Consider the following 20,397-nt stretch of genomic DNA (forward strand, 5'->3'; position numbering starts at 1 on the left):
AAATGCCTCTATCAGCCCTGGGAGTTCCCAGAACTAACAGAAAGATCGACCTTGTGTCTGACCCCCGCAGATTCAACTAGGCACACAGCCACGACCCTACGGCTACCCAGACGGCAAGGCAATTTTAAAACAAAAAGAAACAATACAAAGTATTAGCAAACTTCCTGGCTGGAGGCAATGTATAGAAAATTCAAATCTGAAAATAGGCAGTTTCCTGCTTTATTTGTCCATATTGCGAGGTCGCAAGTTGTATCTCAGTTTTGCAGGAGCTGTCTGGTCTGGAAACAATGTATTTTCAGCCGACGTTGCAATGTTCACGTTTTCAGATGACAAATGTTCTTTTGGTGCAGATGGCAAATGTTCGTTGGGTGTGGATGACAAATGTTCAGGGTTCAAAAGAGCAGTTTCAAGAGGAGAGTCAGAATTTGGTGAATCAGTGATCAGTTCTGCATCGCTGAAAGGTATGAACTTGGGGACTTGTTCCGTTTCAGAGGCACCGATTCCTTTCTTTACCCAGTTGTCGTAAGGAAGTGGCAAAGGCACACGTTTGACATGTGTCGTATGGATCCAGTTCTTCCTTCCGGCCACACGAATAGCAGTTCTCGTTGCTAGTAGGACTTGGAAAGGGCCAATGAATCTGGGCTGAAGATTTTTCGTTCTTGCAAAATTTCTAATGACCACCTGATCACCCGGTTTCAGCTGATGGCCTGGACTCTCCGGTGGCTTTGGCAATGCATCGAAAACCTGTTGGTGAATAAGACTCAATTTAGCAGTCAAGTCGAAAAGGTAATCAATTAACATTGGGTATTCCAGCTGCTTGAATTCTTTTGGTCTAGGTACCCCCCAAACATTTGCAGGACGACCAAAAACTATTTCATAAGGACTAAGCCCTACTCTAGAATGTACAGTTGCTCTTGTTGATAGCAAAGCCAAAGGCAATGCGTCTGGCCAGGACCAACCCGTGGATGCTTGTATCTTAGCAAGTTTCAGTTTAAGGGTGCCATTGTAACCCTCGACTAAACCCGCGGACTGGGGATGATTCGCACTATGAAAATTCTGTCTAATCCCTAGGCCGGCACACACACTCTGCATAACTTTCCCTACGAACTCACTTCCGTTATCTGACCATACAATCCGTGGCATTCCGTATCTGGGGAAGTATTCTTTAAGAAGAATTTTGGCAGTGGATAAGGCAGTATTGTCCTTTAGCGGGTATGCTTCGATCCATCTGGAGAAAGCACAAACTACCACTAGGACGTATTTCAGGTTATTACAACGATCCATGTGAATGAAGTCTAGCTGGATCACTTCGAAGGGGCAGGAAGGAGGAGCGAAGTGACCTGCAGGTGTGGGGATTCCCTTGCCAGGATTATGCATCAAACATACCATACAATTTCTCACCACTCTCTCTGCACACTTACTAATCCCATCATTCTTCCAGACTGGAGCCAACATCTTACAAATCCCTTTTGAACTGATGTGCGCTGTTCCATGTGCCATTGTCACTACTGCCAGCACATACGCATCAGGCAACATCCAACGCTGTTGTTCCGACAAGTCAATCCAACACCCACTCGAGTCCAATTTACCCGTGCTCTCTCTCCATGCAAGTTTTTCCTCCTCAGTCGCCTCTTTCTGAATTTCTTTCACGCTTTCCACTGTGTCCTCACATATTCCAGACTCAGAAATCCATCTTGCAGACGTTGCAACATACATTCTACTCATCATATTTCTAGCTGTCTGTTTTGCAGTCTCATCAGCAAAAGCATTCCCACGACCAACATCATCCGTGATTGCTTTATGAGCACTGCATTTCACAATCGCAACTTCAGTCGGCAAGGTTAGAGATTCCAACAAGTCATTAACTAGCTGACCATGTTGAATCTTAGTCCCATGTGACGTAATGAAACCTCTCTCTTTCCACAAACGGCCAAAACTATGGGCCACGCCGAACGCGTACTGACTATCTGTGAACACATTCACTCTCTTTCCCTTAGCTAAAACGCACGCTCTTGTTAGCGCGATCAATTCTGCAGCCTGGGCAGAATTCTGACTCACTCTCGCAGTCTCCACGATCGTACTCAAAGTCGTTACTGCATAAGCAGCAGTCACATCACCATTCTCCAATTTGAAGCAAGACCCATCAACATACAGCGTGCCATCTGGATCTGATAACGGAGTGTTTTTTAGATCAATTCGTCCTTTGGTTTCTTCCTCAGTTTTGAAACAACAGTCGTGTGGTTCGGAATCACTCGACTCTTGGCTAGTCGGCAACAATGTTGCTGGATTCAATACATTGCATCTCTTGATCTGAATATGACTAGCTAACAGTGTCAGTTCATAACCTGATAATCTAGCACTGGTAAGGTGTTGCGTCTTGGTTCGGTTCATGAGTGTATCCACAGCATGAGGAACCATAACTACTAGCATGTTGTTCATTACTAAACCAGCAGATTGTCGAATGGAAGCTGCAGCTGCGGCTGTAGCTCTCAAGCAACTAGGCAATGCTCTGGCTACCGGATCTAACGTTGATGAAAAATACGCACAAGGGCGTTGTTTATCACCAAATTTCTGCGTCAAAACACTCAATGCACAACCTTCTCTCTCGTGGACATAGAGCGTGAATGGCTTACTGTAGTCGGGTGTACCCAATACAGGTGCTGAACACAGTGCATTTCGCAATTCAGAAAAACTCTGTTGACATTCTGCAGACCATGGTACCGGACTCGGAACACCTTTCCCAGTCAAGGCTACCAATGGTTTTGCTAAAAGAGAAAAATTTGGGATCCATTGCCTACAATATGAGGTAATACCTAAAAAGGCACGTACTTCTCTCTGCGTGCTAGGAACATTCATCTGTGTAATTGCTTTTATTCTCTCTGGGGTCAACTTCCTTCCCTCCTTTGACAAGAGATGACCTAGGTAGGTCACTTCTTGGCAGCAGTATTGCATTTTTGAAGGTGACACCTTGTGATTCAAATCTGACAAGTGATGCAGTAAAGAAATCGTAGCTGTTTTGCAAGTTTCCTTGTCATCAGCAGCCACTAGAAGATCATCGACATATTGTACTAAAGCAGAACCAAGAGGAAGTACGAAGGAATCTAACTGGCTTTTTAATGCTTGACTGTAAATGGATGGGCTTTCACAATAGCCTTGTGGAGCGCGTTTAAACCTGAAGCTTCGTCCTCCTAGAGAGAAACCGAAGATATCTCTGCTTTCTTCGGCTATCGGAATGCTGAAAAAGGCATTTTTCAAGTCGACAACCGAAAACCATGCTGCTGTAGCAGGTATCAACGTTAACAATGCAGTAATGTCTGGAACCACAGGAAACTGTGGAATCACAATTTTATTAACCTCTCTGAGATCAATTACAAACCTATATACTGGAGGTTTTGTTGGGTCAGTTCGTTTCAAAATAGGCAGTACAGGACTATTACAGACATTACCTCTAGTTTCTTCTATAACGTCTTTCTCAATCAGATCCTGCACTATCAGTAGGAGCGCACGCTCACCTTCACTAGAGATTCTGTATTGTGGAATTCGTGGAAGTTTGACATTTGCTTTCAAAGTTACTACATAGGGTGGAATTTCCAATAGACCTACATCATTAGGACCAGTCGCCCAAAGAGTATCAGGGAGTGAACGCAACTCTGGTGGGAGCGCATCCATCGACAAGTACATCGGAGAGATTATTCTTTTACCCAACGTAAGCTGTACTCCTTCTGGAGAACAGTACAATGTCGCGTACAGGCGTTTTAACAAGTCTAAACCAAGCAGATTTTCGTTACAACCTGTCGTCAAAATCAGGGGTGCTTTCAATTGACAGGGTCCAACAGAAATCGACAAAGGACCAGAAACAGGGTTGTGAACAGGGGCGCCCGAAAAACCTACTGAAACGTTTGTTGAGCCAGACAAAGGTGCGCCAGGGAGTTTCGCATGTATGATAGAACTTTTTGCTGCACCAGTATCCAACAGAAACGGTTCGACTATACCTGATGTTGCTACTGCGACATAAGGCCCACTTTGATCTACTGGAACTGATACTACTCCCTCTCTTTGTCCATGGCTGTCCTAGTACTCACTTTGCTGACCTTCCTCACTAGCTTCATAATAGTCTTCAACATGATACTGTGGAGACCTATTCTGTTGGGCAGATTGTCCATTTCGCTGGTCGAAATAATTAGAAGGGCGATCACTCGTCTGCGGAGGCATAGCACCTCGTCCTCGACCTCTAGAGTTTTGCATGGAACTACCACGACCTCTCTGAGCTGCCGCAGCATTATTTTGTGCCCGAACTGGACACTCATTTTTGTAATGACCTTCCACTTTGCAATAAGCACATTGATTCCATTGGTATTGTGGCCTTTGAAAATTATAATCCGTTCTTTGATATGACCCTTGCTGCATATTAGTCTGATTTGTGCGAGGCGGATAAGCTTGCTGTAAAAGTACTTTAGTTTTTAAATCTTTCGTCTTTTTATCTGATTTTTCCTTCTCTTCTTTATCCCTATTTTCATAGTACTGGGCAGTCGCAAGTATTTGCGCAGTCGTAGAGACAGCCCACGCACTTTCAGAATTCTTTAATTTACCACTAAGTTCTGGCAACAGATTGTGCACAAATTTATCAACAAATAATCTCTGGCCTCCTTCTGTGCTCATATCCTGACCACTATGATCCACGAAAGTCTCCTCGAATCTTGTGAAAAAGTCTGAGACGCTTTCGTCTTTCTTCTGTTTGCACGCGGACAATTTGTCCCAGTTAACGCGCAATGCTGGCATCAAGGTTTTCATTAAATCGATTATTCTACCAGGCAAATTAGCAATTAGGGGTTCTGGTTTGGAACCACCTATTTGTTGACCGTCCGCTGCAATTATAGCTGCCCAGTCACCACCTAGGGCAACTGGATGATTCTCTTTACGAATTTTAGCCCAAATTGGTTGCGGTACTACATTACCAAATAGCAGATCTATGTCAGCTAGATTCAATACACAAGCGTCAACTGTTTGAGCCAACTCTTTGTAGTACCCTGCAGGATTTTTACGCGGATCTGGCAAGGCCTGTTTCACTGCTAATACTTCAGCTCGCTTCCATGGAATATGTATCCATACTCTCTGGAATTGTGCCGGAGCGGCCGCAATACCAAGCGGTGCATTAGCTTGCACAGCTTCACGCCAAATTGGTGGAACCTCTCTCATTGGATATTGACGATTTTGTTTCGTACTACGTTTCCCTAACTCTCTTGGTGAACGAAGGGATGAGTCGGTTCTATAACTTAGAACCAGTTCCATCGCTTCTTTTATATTTTGTCCAATTATCATACCTGCAGCAAACTCTTTCTGTACATTAATTAATTCTCCTAGATTTGATTCAGGGTCATCCTCTTCCAATTCCTCACGTAGAAGGAAACACATTTCATCGAACACATATCGTTGTGTCGGTTCATTCCATTGCATAAATGTATCTAATACATCTTGTACATTATATCTTCCAACTTTTGAAACCCATCTAAGAGCAGTGGAATCTAATATTCCTCTTTCTTCAGTACTGGGAAGCTGACTACGCCTCTGCACAGAGTCAGAGGTAGGAGTCTTAATCAGAGTTTTATAGAAGGGAGATAGAATATTAGAGACAGAATCAGTGATTCTCCGACGAACAGAAAGTGGAGTCATAATATTAGCAGAGGCAGTAAATAGAGTAGCAGCTGGAACAGATAGATTAGGAGCAGTAGGAGTAGCAGGAAAAATAGCTTGTGAACTAGCAGGTGGGAGCGACACAGGTATAGGTAAAGAAGCCGGCAACCCTAGAAGAGGGGTTGTCGAAGGAACATTAATATTGACCACAGGGGGTACAGGAACTTGATTCAGGGGAGCGGGAACAGGGACACCAGGTTGTCCAGCAACCGGTAATTGAACATTCGGTATAGGTGGAGCCGTAGCACCCTGTGCATACGGTGGGGGTGATCGTAACAAGTAAGACAACAGGGGATCCTTTTCAGGGTCCTCTACTATCTTAGCCGTACTCGTTGGCAAAGCAGGATAGCACTTGTCTATCGCTAAATTACGCTCTCTATTGGCCACCTCCATCGCTTTTTCAGATTCGTTGAGTTGCAGCTGCCTAGCAGACTGTTCTAAAGTCAACTCTTGCTCTTTCTGTTCTTTCTTCAACTTTTTAATTTCTCTTTGTTTAGATTCTTTTCGCCAATAACGGAAAGAATCAAACATTGCCGGCCGGGCTTTCTTCTTAAACAACCTTCTTTCTAGATTATCGAGAACCTCAGGTTCAAAACTACCATGTAGTGGCCAACTAAGGACACAATCTTTCTCTGTGAAGCGGATCCATACCTCGTTATAAGAGATAGGGCCCACACCAAATTTGCAATATAGATCATAAAGGGGAGTTCCAATCGGAGGAACCAGACACGAGTCCTCCAACTGGGAATCACTGTTGCAACTGAAACAAGACAACATACAATTTTTCCGACTTACCATTTTATAATCCGGAACACAAAACAAACAAGACACAAACAGAAAAGATGCGCACTCGAACCAAGAACTCGAACCAAGAACTTAGGCCTACCAGAACTGACAAATGTATCGATACCTGAACTGAACAGAATGATTATCGTGATAATCTTACAGAACTGAACTGAACTGAGAACTAAAAGGATTATTCAAACAGGAGCAACCCTCACAAAATACTTAACTGAGGTACTGAAGACGTCACCAAGGAGAAACCCGTCACGTCTCGCCGTACTGAGGACTGCACCTCGGGTCCAAGACAGGGCGACGGTCAAGGCAACGGACCACTGCAGCCGTCTGAACGGGAACCCTCGTGGAAGAGAACGTCGGGGCCACTTTTGCGATATGCCGGGATCGATGAAGTGGGGCGCCTCCCTCTGAAATCTTCACACGAAGCTCCTCGAACTCTTCAGGCTTTTGGACCGGTACCGAATGACGTCGCCCCACGTTGGGCGCCAATTGGAGTTCTGGACTTTTTGGTTCCGTCCAGAGGTGTCAGGGAAAACACCCGAAGACCCCGGAGTTCAACCTGTCTCGGTGCACAAACAAACAGAAACACGGGCTTCTCGATGGTGGCGTCAAAGACCAAAGGTTTATTACTGCAGGGACACAGAAGTCACAGAAACTGCACACGGGCAGTGTCTAGGAGCCTGTTCAATTTGTACAAAGAGGGTTGTTCCTTATATACTAAATATTCTGCTCGGGGCAAATTCTTTACATGTTACCACAGTTCTAAACATTCGTGTCTTAAACAATAAATATTTGGCGTTGCACAGGAATCGTCAACAGTATCTGATGTCAAAACATTACGAATGAGGGGTTCCCACTTTTCCATCATAATCCCATGTCAATTCCTCATTCAAGACCCGGACCGCCTCATCGTAAATTTCGTTACCTCCCCCTAATAAAGGCCCAGAAGGAAAGGAGCAGAGCCAGGTGCAGAAGATAGAAAGACAGGATAAGAGATTTTTGCGGGTCGTAAATGGGCACGGTTACCAGCTTCGGCCGCCTAATCATGATCAGGCCAACGGACACAAGAACCAGTATAGCAGGACTGGCCTCAGGCTGGGGAGGCAGCTCTTGCCGAGTCATGCTGCCACAGCGTTGCTGGCCTAAGGTGCACGTGTCACTCGCAAGGTGAATCGCCGGCTAAAGCCTACGTGTCATTTAATGAAGAGAGATCATTGCGTGTCCATTGACTATGTGAGGGCAAGGAATACAAAATGGCTTCCGTGTTCTAAGATGGATGCCATGGGTAGAACAGAAATGTGTTTGTAACTGGAGTGCTCTTGCTCGTAGCATAGCGAAAACACCAGGATATACTAAATGGATCATTTGCGGTTCACTGATACCGAAATTATGTATTTACGACAATGTTACAAACACGAGTAAAATCGTCACGGAACCTCACTACTTCAGGTTAATGCCTCTGCAACGCTTTCGGGTCCTCACTCATACACCATAGGGCGTGCCTCCGGACCCCCATGCCTCTGTAACGCTATCAGGTCCTCACCCATACACCATAGGGCGTGCCGCAGGACCCCCAACTCTGTGTTTTCAAAATCGACACTTCCCCCAGCCTCCATTGCTGCCCCTACTTCGGGTAAATGCCTCTGCAACGCTTTCGGGTCCTCACCCATACACCATAGGACGCGCCGCAGGACACCCAACTCTGTGTTTTTAAAACGCTAATTCCCCCCAGCTGGGGTTTGAACCTTTGCAAAAAACACTCATGAACCCCCAGCCTCCATTGCCGCCCCACTTCGATCAAAGTCAACCTGCACCGCACCAACTGCTCCTGCTGCAGCCACTGATCACATGCCTCATGCTCCCGACCGCCGCAATTACACCCCTGTCCGCTCATAGGCACCATGTAAATGCCCCAATAACGTCTGCCCCAAGCAAATCTCCCTGTAGCCCCGCCGAGAACCGTAGCCGATGATGCCGCAGCGCCAAACCGTACAGCGTCAGACCCAAAACGATGAGGTTGCCCTCCTCTTGTCCCCCCGGCAGGCGTGTTTCCATGGCCACGGAGTCGAGCTCTACCAATGAATGACAGCACCGTAACTGGGACCGTGCCTCCAATCTGGCGCCCATGGCACCCCCAGGCAAGCCACAAGGCCCGTAAAACCATCCAGCTCCGCTGGCAGTCCGTCTAAGCCTAGCCGTCCCATCAGAGCCTGTCCGCCAGGAAAAAGCCCACTGCAAAAGAACTGAATAGCTCACACCAGCACCCAAAATCGAACATTCCACGGCAGTGCTGTCGCTCCCGTGCCAACATTGCTGCCCCCCCATCCTCTGGCAGGCGGGCTTCCATGGCCCGGATTCAAGCTCTATACCAAGTAAGAACATCAACATACTGGGACCGTATGTCTTCTCTGGCACCAGGGGCACCCCTCGGCAGCCATGAGGCCCGGAAAACCGACCAGCTGCCGCTGGCATTCCGTCGAACCCGGCCGTCCCACCAGAAAGAAGTCCCCTAGATCGTGTGTCACCGTCTCAGAGCCGTCCGCCAGGAAGAAGCCCACTGCAACCAGCAACTGAATCACTCAAACTGCGCACGCGAGAAAGAACCACCCTTGGGCAATGCTTATGTCCCCCACCGTTTTCCCCCGTCAAACCAGTTCCCCACCAACAGGTGATCCTCCGGATGACCCGGACGCAACCAGAACGCGACTTAACATCACACCGACCCAAAGTACCTTCCTCCCCCCCCACTGCCGCGATCCGCCGCGCCGCGTCCATGTCTGCATGTGCCCTCCCGATAATTCCAGTGCCATCAAGTACGCGACTGACTCACCCCCCCGACCGCTGCACCCCGTCACCTACCTCGCCATGCAGGCGCACTCTATGACCCCCGGAATCCGCCCCAACCGACAGCCGAAGCGTACCCAAACTACTCCCGCTTCGCCACCATCCTTACCTGGCGTCAATGCTGGCGTCGTCCCTGGGTCCCACCACCTACCTATTGGAGCTGGGGGGGGGCCGTCGCACTCGGCGCTCCTTGCCGTGGGAATACCTGGAACACACTACCAACACCGTTACTCTGCCCCCCCTCACCCCCATCCCGCATCACCCCTTCCACCTCAGAATCCACCACCTGTTACACTGACTGCACCAAGTCCTCCTGCCCAACTGTGGGCCCATCCGTCCACTCGTCCAAACCTACACCCCTGCGGGGGTCCGTTATACCTGAAAAACATGTCCTGCCAACAACACCACATGGCGTCCCCCGGCCACACTCTCTCTCTCCCCACACCGTCACCACCCCCTGTACAACCAGAGATGAACTATAGAATCCCCTAAACCATAAACTCACCATTGTCAACAACGGCCAAACCTTGGAGCCATATCCGACACACAACTCAATCAACCCTCCTCCATCAAGTCAATTGCAAAGTCTGCTGGACACCACTGAGCCTTCTGCGAGGAATTCGTCACCCCTTACTGGAGCAAAACCGCGACAACCCTGGCCCCCTCGTTGGTCCCCTCCAGCTGGACTACTGCAATGCCCTCCCTACCGGCCTCCCCCATCTCCTTGACCCCCTCAAGTCTTTTCCCCCTTCCCAGCTCGCCTCATATATGGGGCCAAATGAAGGGACCACAGCACATCCATGTTATACACCCCTCACTGGCCCTCGTTCCTCCGCGAAGGAACAGCAACTCTCCGGGGGCACTAGCCATCACTGCATGCAACAATCCACACCTTGGGCCTCCCACCTCCAAAAAGAAAGATCTGTGGCCTAATCCCTTCCAGACTACACAGTGAGGATCCGGACTAACTTCTGCCTCAGCTCCAAAAAGCCCACTCCTCCCAGACCTTCGCAACTGGCCCCACGCTCGCTTCCTTCAAGACACCTCCAAAGCAAAACGTGCCCTCACCCTCACCTGCAGGAAGACCCTTTAGTACAGGAAATATTGGTAGCCTCCCCGCCTATGGGATTGTCCTCCCAGCGCGCGTGTCCAGTGATACTGCCATGAAAGCAGTAAAACCTTATTACCTGCGATTGGTACTCTAATACCTGTACAGGGCACTGTTCCCTTGTAACACAACGTTGGCCACCTCATCCAGTTAATTGCTGTTGATACCGTTGCCATTGCCACCATGACCGAAGTAAACCTGCTCTTGCGTTCAACCATCCCCCAGTGTTGCAGTATTATCTTGCTACACGCACCCTGCCCATTGTCATAACCTGCACACGTGCTCTTCCAACGCACCGTTTTCCATCTCCTGGATTTATTTTGCACACGATTGTCCTTGCAACATGTAAGGTAACTTCGCTCTTGCCATTTGCACCCCCATGCTCCTGTCCCACATCCGTTCCTATTGTTAAGTGCTCTGACACCCGCGGGCCAAGCCCGCCCACCACAAAACGCATAACTAACTAACTTCATAAATAGTACTGTGCATCTCATCCACATTCTCTCGTCTCCGTCCCTGACCCCCCGGCGGCCGTTACGACCCTTCAGGGATGGGAGTGGCGGGGGCTCACCGCCCTGCTTCCCCTCGCGCTGTCAGGCATGGTCTCACGTTGGAGTGCGACCACCCGTACCAGGCAGAGCCGGCCCATCCCCTCGGTCGAGTGGAGCCGCATGCTGCTCTCCCGAGCCCCTACCCCAGCGTCCCTGCCACGTACAAAAGGTGGGTCCAGCATGCCGGGGAAAAAACACACCCCTTTGCCCCCGAACACCCCTGCCCCTGCCCACTGAAAGCCCGCGCCCGTTGTGCATCCAGCCCTCCCCCACACCTGCCCAGCCCCCACACCCCTCTGGCACCCCACTCCCCCCACTCGAAAGTCTCCCCCGTAACGGCCCTCCCACCCCCCGCGTTCCCCGCACTCTCGCCAACGAGAAACCCCCCCAGCCCCACCCTCCCCCCCCCAGGCTTTCGACCCCCTGACCCACCCCGGCGCCGCACCCCCCCGGTCCCCGCCCAATCCTCAATAAAACGCACAAGCAGGGTCAGCCTTTGAAGGCCAGGTCCTACTCAACCGAATGACTTCCAACGCTCCGAACACTGACCCTCCGCTCCATCTATCATCCAGGGCCCCCCCCCCCGTCTCCAAGCCGATCCAAACCTCCCCACACCCTCCGCATCCCTCCCTGGCCTCTCCCCGTGCGACCTCCAACGGCCCTCCCCCCCCCGTGAGCCCCTCCAGCGCGGGTACCCCCGAACCCCTCCCGCTCACAGGGGTGCCTATTTTTATCCGCCGCCCCGACCCACGCGGGTCACGCCCAGTCCGTCCCCCGCCCTGCACCCTGACCGTGGCGCGGCTGCGCTGCCCTCAAAACCACGACCTACAGTGTCCCCCCACCCCCCACTCACCTCCTACCTGGGGCGTGCGTGCGGCGGCACCACCGCCACGCCGGAAGTCGCGGCACTGCCAGCAACATGCTGCCGCGGCTTCACTGCACCAGCGGGCCGCACCATTCCCCACGACCCGCCTCCTCTTTACCCGCGGTCCGCCGATGTGCGCCGACCGCCCCCACACCTCGCTCGATCGATACCCCGACTCCCATCCCCAAAGCATGCCTCCCCTGGATACCTGAAACGACCGAACATGAAAATTATGAAAATAAATATGCCCCCCCGGTCCCCTGCCCGGCTGCTGTGTCACAAGCCACCGAAAGGGTGACCTCTGTCACAAAATGGCCGGTTTTCATGAGAACCAGCCCAAAACTAGCCCACCCCAGCCCAAGGCTACCAAACCCGCCCAAAACCAGCCCACATACGGTGCTGTCTCTACCCCTCCTCCCCGGCCCCAAAACCCCCCGGGGGTGGCAGGCCTCCCACTTGTCGGCCGCCCCCCCAAAGCCCTATTCTGACATTTTTCTATTCCAAAGTGCAGCCTCGGGATGGAGAGAAATAAAAGGTTTTAAATATGAAAAATAAACACATAACTAAATAAATCAAGACAGAGTAGTTGCAAAGTGGCCAGTTGGTTTTATTCACATTCAGACACATCAGCTTCACTTTACAGACTTTGCAGTGAAGCGCTACTTTTGTTTTCTCGTCTTTCTTTGAACGGCACTGTTGTTCCCAGGTGGGGAAGTGCACCATTCCTGATGTATTACAGTACCTGATGGGTGGATTGGAAAGCAAAATGTCTACCATGGCTCTGTGTTTATGGATGTGGTTTCTTTAAAACATACTGCTTACGTTTTGTAGGGATATAAGCAGTGGACAGTGAATCGTTCCCTTCTGGGCCTTGTAGTCATGGCCCTAACTTTTCAGGTAAAAGCACTCACTGATTTCTGAATAGTGAGTGAGAGATCGTTAAGGTAACCATGTTGTTTCTGCTTGCATTTCACATGCTTTACCTAATCTTGCATTCCCTATGAGTCTTTGCTTTTACCTTTTTTTTTTAGGCAGCATATTACTCTTACCAAGTGCATAATTTGAATTGTGCCCCATCCAAGTGTTTATAGCGGGCACAATTAGGTTGTAGCAGAAGGAAGTGCGGGTTTCTCTCAGTGGGGCAGTACGGTGTTCAGTGGGGGAGAGGATGTGGCACTGTGGTCAGACCTGCTGAATTTGGAACTGGGGAACCAGGTTCAGCCTTCATGACCAGTCCACCAGCCCACTCTCCTGAGGGAGCACAATCCCATGCTAGACCTTAGAAGGCCTGATGTCTTAGCACAAGCAGGTGTACCCGAGTGGTGTCAATTGTGGGTTAACCTTGAAGGTCTGTCCACCACAATCCATACTGAAGTTCATGTCCAGTCTTGCGGGCAGGCCTACGAAGCAGCACACCCTAGAGCGACAGTGATCCAGTCACTGTGACTCTGTCACCCGGGTCACGTGAACCTTGAGCAGGTTAGGGCGGTACGAACGATGCGACCACACTGGGTACCTATTTCGGGTGGGAGCGTAGTGTTTGCAAGTATATTATGATTTAAAAAAAACTTGCAGTCTCCTTCCTGGCCTCCAGCAATTTTCAGCAACAATAAAAATGTCATGATAACTCCGGTGATTAATGTTCTTCCTAGAGAGAGATCAGAGTTTTGTCTAGTAGAAGGATTGACTCCTGGAAAGGTAGCACAGAGGGTTAATGTGCCTGTTGCAAAGAACATGTACCATGCAGATCACAAAGTGCACATTATGTTAACTAGGTTAATAGGTTACTGCTTTTGTCAGAGAGATCCTTTTGTTACTTGCAGTTTATAAGTTAAAATCCTAACATAGAACAGTGAGCTATTAAGCTATACTACGTACTAGTATGGATGTCATGTGGCTTCTAAACCTTGTGATCCTTTGTCTTATGTAACATTTCCTATACAGGGATTCACACATATATAAATGATTACCTCTGTGTAGTGTGTGATGTAAAGTGCTCTGACACTGTACACTGGTATGAGTGGCGCTGTAAATCAAATTAAATGCAACAGTGTGGTTATGGAGACTTGAGGGGGACTGTTAAAGGGTGGTAGTGAGGAAGTCCGAGGCGTAGGTGGTCATTGGGGGCACCAACAAACATTGTTGCATAGGGCGCCAGCAGCAATAAAGCCGGCCCTGCTGTGGTAAATAAATAAATAATACCTCTATTTTTGAATGGATAAATGAATAACAGATAGCTCAATAAATAAGAGTCAAGATTCGAGGTAGTAGGAGTTTTGCAGGTTTATTACAGCATAAAGGACAGGAACAGGACAACCTGCACGGGAACAGGATGGCAGCGCTGCCGGGGGCAAGATCGGAATCGGCGTAACATTTAATAACAATACACGAATATATATACTAAAACAGTTGCATTACAATACATATGATAGGCGGAGCAGTGGGTGTGGTCAATAGCAGTCGCGAAAGATAAGGGTGAAAGTAGGTGTAACAGAGGCGTATACATAGACATGTGATGTAAACGTAACAGAATATGTCATGAATGGGGCGGAAACATGGAGGGGGCTACCTAAGGAGCCGGGACCTCTGACCTAATGGTGCGCGCAAACTGGCAATGACGTGTTACTAGGAGAAGCTGGGGGCTACGAACTCTGTGCTAGGAGCAGAGACTGAAGTCTGGAGAGTCAGGGCGACATGTACCTAAGCAGTATCTAGTATCTGATGTTTAGAGAACATGTTGATAGAATCCAAAAGTTATCGGGGTAAAGGCGAACAGACTCTAAGACTGGAGCATGCATTATTCTACATGTAGTGCGTGATGAAGAATATTAAATGAGCATTAAATGCAGTATTTCTCTAACATGGAGACGTAGAGGCTAGACAATGACGGAAACTATTGATGCAGTTCAGTAGCTTAGGAATGCAGAGAAGGAGGACTGAACTGATAACTGGAATCATAACATACTCTTGGCAGACTCAGAGGCAGGGCCAGGCTGAGCCGGGCACTGCGAGGCAGGAAGTAAGTGAAGGGTCGAGGATACAGGTGGGGGCTGTATCGCTCCTCAGCGAGGCTTCAGGAGACAGGAGCTGAATCTGGTGTCCAGGCCCTTTTGAGGCCTAGAAACGGGGACTTTACAATGGAATAACGTGCACACTGAGAAACGTGGCAACGTAACTTTACATAGGCCTGATATTCGTAGTATTCACGAGAACTGGAAACTGGCATACTAGAGGTGGACACAACTGTAATTGCGTCTTTAATCGAACATGGGGAACACATATGCATATTAATCATGCATAGATAACATATGATGGATGACGCGTAGGGACACAGAACATGGCAAAATTTACTTTTCCACATTCCCTCCTTGTCACTACGTTTCCATCAGGAAACATCAATATTCATGATACCATCTATCATTTCATACAGTATCATTTGCTCGTCTCGAATTTTCTGGGAACGGGTTTTAGAACGGGGCTTGGGACTAGGAATACAAGAGGTAGCACAAATGCCGCAAATCGCAGGGCCACATTGTATACAGAGGCAGCAGCTGAATATGATCGCTACTGTAATACCTAGAAAGGACAAGACTTTCCATCCCCAAGCGGAAATTATATTCCAGAACCAACCGGACCATGTCCAGGTGCCTGGGTCTTGGTGTAACAGATGGGCAATTTTATGGAGTCTGGTTATAGCTGAATAAACAGACGGCGCGTTATTAGGAATGAAAATGCAGCAACTAGATCCGATGACTCTACAGGCCCCGCCCCTATCGGCCAATATGACGTCAAGGACGAGACGATTCTGTAAAACGACAAATCTCATAGCAGATTGCTCTTCGGTTAAGTTACCTAGAGCAGAGGCAGTCTCATTAACTACTGCTTCAAGGGTTCTGGTTAACCTACGAATTAGTTTACTATTCTGGATAGGGCCTATAAAGAAGAAAAAACCTCTATTGAAATCTGTATACTGTTCTAGAGCAGTTTCAGTATAGTCGACAATGGGGGACTCCCTTCTATGTCTAAGGTGTACTAGATGTGTGTTTCTATGATAATCAGATGGGGCTAGGAAAACTGGTGGCAGTAGGAAGGCAATATAACAGGTTCCCTCCCAATTGAGGGGCAGACGAACATATGCGGTCTGACCACAAATAAAATAAGAATGATGTGAAGCTTTGAAAATAGATTTCCCACTGTCACTATATTTGACAATAGTAGTACAATCGCTATGTCCTACATGTACGGAACCATTATTTCGGAAACATAATTCGCCTTTGACTGGTAGTACTGAAATAGCAGGTAAGTCTGGAGTGGAATCAGACTGAACATTCAGGACCATGAAATTCGAAGAATAATTTCTAAATTGTAAACTTCGTTTTCTAGATCTAACCCTGTTCTGTGGGGAAGACCTTGTTTGTCTGGAAAACATGTACTGTTAAGAAAAGACATATCTGTTGAGGATGACGTTAACGTGGACCATGCTCCACACGAACCATTATGTGAAAATGGATAAGGAAAGAGTGGCAGAACTGCCTTCGGTGTCTGAAAAGGGGGGAGTCGACCACACACCCAACAATTAGTGGCATTGCTGGTCTGGTGTGAATAATGTAACATGCGGATGAAAGAATTGTTACGCATAGCGAGGCGGTAAGAGAGTTCATGAGGAGGCAGATCACTAAACGTGTGCTCTACTGTAGCATTAGAAGACTTATTTACATGAGAAACTGGAAAATACAAGTAAAACGCATACCTGGTGCAGGAAATCATAATACTGAGAAATAATATGAAACATAGAAAAACGATACATCGGATTGAGTTTTGACTAACTCTCTCACTATGGGGGTCTATTTTATACATGTCAGAAACCGGTCTAACCGTTTCACCTAGGGGAGGACTTAGACAATCAAACTGGCTGACTTATTTTACTAGACCTTAACTTGAGTTTATACTCCTGTTGCGGAGTTTTCTCTAACAGGGAGGGTGCAGTATCATTGTCTTTTGCGGGACAGTCCTTAAGAATAGTACTTTGGCAGTCCTTTGAATCCTGGGAAATGTTCTTTGAAACTGGTTTCAATCCATGAAACCTTTTGATATGCGAAAGATGCACCCAGCCTTTGCGTCCCTCCAACTTCACGGCTGTACGGGTGGCCAGGAGGACCTGTCGGGGCTCCTTCCAGCGAGGCTCCAGTGGACTTGAGCGATCGAAATTTCGCACTAGGACCATGGATCCGGGAACGATTTCATGCGGTGCCACCTCGGTATTGTCTGGAAATGCGGCGGCAACCTGTGAACGACAAGAGTTGAGGGCAGACATCAAGGAAGCTAGGTAATCTGTCAGCATATTACTTGAAACATCGGTAATACTTTGGGGTCTAGGAGTACCCCACATGTTAGGGGGGCGGCCGAAAACGACCTCATACGGGGACAGGCCTGATCTGGAATGTGCGACCATGCGCATATAGAACAGGGCGACTGGCAGAGCTACGAGCCAGTCCACACCTTTCTCTTGACAAACCTTTGCAATTCGGATTTTCAGGGTCTGATTATGTCTCTCTACGAGACCGGCTGCTTCAGGATGGCGTACACAATGGAACTTCCACTGGTACCCTAACAAAAGGGACACGTGTTTCATGAGTTCAGATGAGAATGGCTGGCCGTTATCAGAATATACGACTCTAGGGAGTCCATAACGGGGGAAGAACTCACGAACCAACTGCTTGGCAGTGGTCGCGGCTGTGTAATCTGGAACTGGATATGCCTCCGTCCACCTGGACAAAGCGCATACAACTACAAGGACATACTTGAAACCTCGACATCGCTCCATCTGAATGTAATCCATCTGGAGGACTTCAAAAGGGTGGTCAGGGGGCTGGAATCCACCTTGTTCCACCGGGACACTTTTACCTGGATTAAACTGACAACATATTAAAAAAAAACTCTTCTAGAGCGCGTAGTCACCCATATCATACAGGTACGGACTTTCTGCTTGGCTGCAGCTCGTAAATGCTTGTTGAACCAAATATTCTGGATATTGCCTAACATAGCTTTTTCTCCTAAATGTGCTGGACTATGTGCGGTATTAATAATGACTTGAACCATAGAGTCGGGGAGAAACCATGTGGCTCTACCCTTTGTCACCCATCCCTGATCTGTCTGGACCCCTCCTTGTTCGGACCATTTCTTGATTTCATCGGGAGTAGCATGTAACTGGATATCTATGACATCTTGAGTAGGGTCTTTAACTGTCATGCATGTAGTCGGATCTGGAGTGTGCGTCTGTGTCGGATTAACTGAAATGTCTGGAGTCTGAGCTGTAAGCTTGGCTGTGCGATCTGCTAGATCATTACCCTGGGAAATAATGTCAGTAACTTTCGTATGTGCTTTGACTGTCATTGATTCCGAAGCTTCATTTTTTACTGTCTTAGACCTCAAGAACGCATTTTTTAGTGTCCCCATTCATCCAGACAGCCAGTTCCTTTTCGGATTTTGTTTAAATGGAAGGAGCTATATGTTCACACGCGCTCCTCAAGGTTTCACAGAAAGTCCTAGTATTTACAGGGAAGAGATATCTGGGACAACTGGATACTGGGGAATAATACATTTATTAAGTTCTCGGAGATCAATCACTAAACGATATACTGGAGGTGCATTTGGATCAGTACGTTTCATAACAGGAATGATCGGAGAATTGCATACATTGGAGTCAGTTTCTACAACTACTCCTTGAGCCTTGAGCTCGTCAATAATTTTGGATAAGGCTGCTACAGCCTCAGGTGGCAATCTGTACTGTCTGATTCGTGGCAGGACTACACCTGGCTTGAGAGTCACACGATGGGGTGTGATTTGCATAAAGCCAACATCAGTTGGACCTTGCGCCCATAGATGCTGCGGAACATTGGACAATCTCGGATCAAAATCTCGTAATACATAGTGACCCTTGAAGTCACGTAGGAACAATCGTATTCCCTCGGGGGAACAGCATATAACTGCACCTAACTCTTTCAGTGTTCTAATGCCTAACAGATTTTCTGGACATGACTTAGTAAGTAACAGATCAGTAGTGCGGGACAATGGACCTACTTCTAGAGTAACTGGCTTTGATATTTCATTTACAATAGGTTTTCCTGAAAATCCAAGGGAAACATTTCTAGAGCCTGAGAGCGGAGCCCCTGGAACTTCGGCGTGACTGATGGTGGTCCTACTTTCCCCTGTATCAATCAAAAACTTTCTGTCTTTCCCTAATACTTGACTATGAACATAGGGACCTTCTTGATCTACAGGTATCTCGATGAGAGGCAAGCCTACCTCCCTCTCTAGGCTGTTTCATGAATATGGCTGATACTCTGGATACTCAGACTGTGCATACTGGTACATCTGCTGTGTAACATGCTGTGTTGCAGCGATAGGCTGCGGTGCTGTAACTGTCTGTGGTGCATTCTGTGACTGAAGAGTCTGTGTAACTTGTTCTTGTCTAGGCGGACGTGGTCTTTCTTTAGTCTTACCGGTAGCTATGTTGTGTTTCAGAACTGCACACTCGTTTATAAAATGACCTGGCTGTTTACAATAATTGCAGTTTCCTTTAACGGGAGCTGCAGGATGACTGGCTTGATTTGTACCCCTCTTCTGACTGTCTTGAGGAACAGATTGTGCAACTAGTACTTTCATTTTCGTGTCTTTCATACGTTTCCTTTCATGTTCTTGCTCTTCTCTGATTCTATTCTGGTGATACTGAAGCATCTGTAACATCTGGGATGGGGTATTAGCTTGCCAGGTACTTTCGACTTTCAAAACTCGGTTTTTAATTTGTGGACTTGAATTCTCGACTAATTTAGTAACAAAAAGATGAGGGTATGATTCGCTACTTGTCTTGAGGCCACTGTTTATGGTAAAACATTTCTCAAATCTGGAATAATAATCACTAATATCTTCGTCTTGTTTCTGTTTACAGGCTGAGATTGCATCCCAGTCTTCTTTTCTAGTTGTCAATAACCTAGGCAAAACTTGTATTAATAATTCTGGTAATTCTTTACATTTATCTCCAAGACCGGTACCTGGTACTCGTGCCTTGTCTTCAGCTTCTAGGACTGCCCAATCGATCTTTTTCTCTCCCACCTCCCATTCTTTTTCCTTGAGTTTCTCATATACCCCTGCGGGCAACAGGACCTTTAACATTTTAATAATATCTGGATACGTGTATTCTCCCATACGGAGCATGTCTTTTAATTCTCGGTGGAACCCTGCTGGATCTTTGTCATGACAGGGTATTAACTTTTTCATCTCTAAGAGTTCCATCTTTGTGATAGGGGTGTAAACAAACACTCGTTGCATTTCACCACCCTCTGTCTTAACTGGATGCACTTCTTGTAACGGATTCTGTCTGTCTATGTAAAAGGGTTTACTTTCTGGGGGTGAGACATGAACAAAATGTGGGTTCAGAAACATACTATATTTGTGGCGCTGTTCTAGAATGACACTAATTAAATCGGTACCTAAACCTTTCCATTTGTACTGGAGTAACTCGTTCAGGACATCGTGTAACG

This window comes from Lissotriton helveticus, chromosome 7, assembly GCF_964261635.1.
Source record: "Lissotriton helveticus chromosome 7, aLisHel1.1, whole genome shotgun sequence".
Taxonomy (NCBI): domain Eukaryota; kingdom Metazoa; phylum Chordata; class Amphibia; order Caudata; family Salamandridae; genus Lissotriton; species Lissotriton helveticus.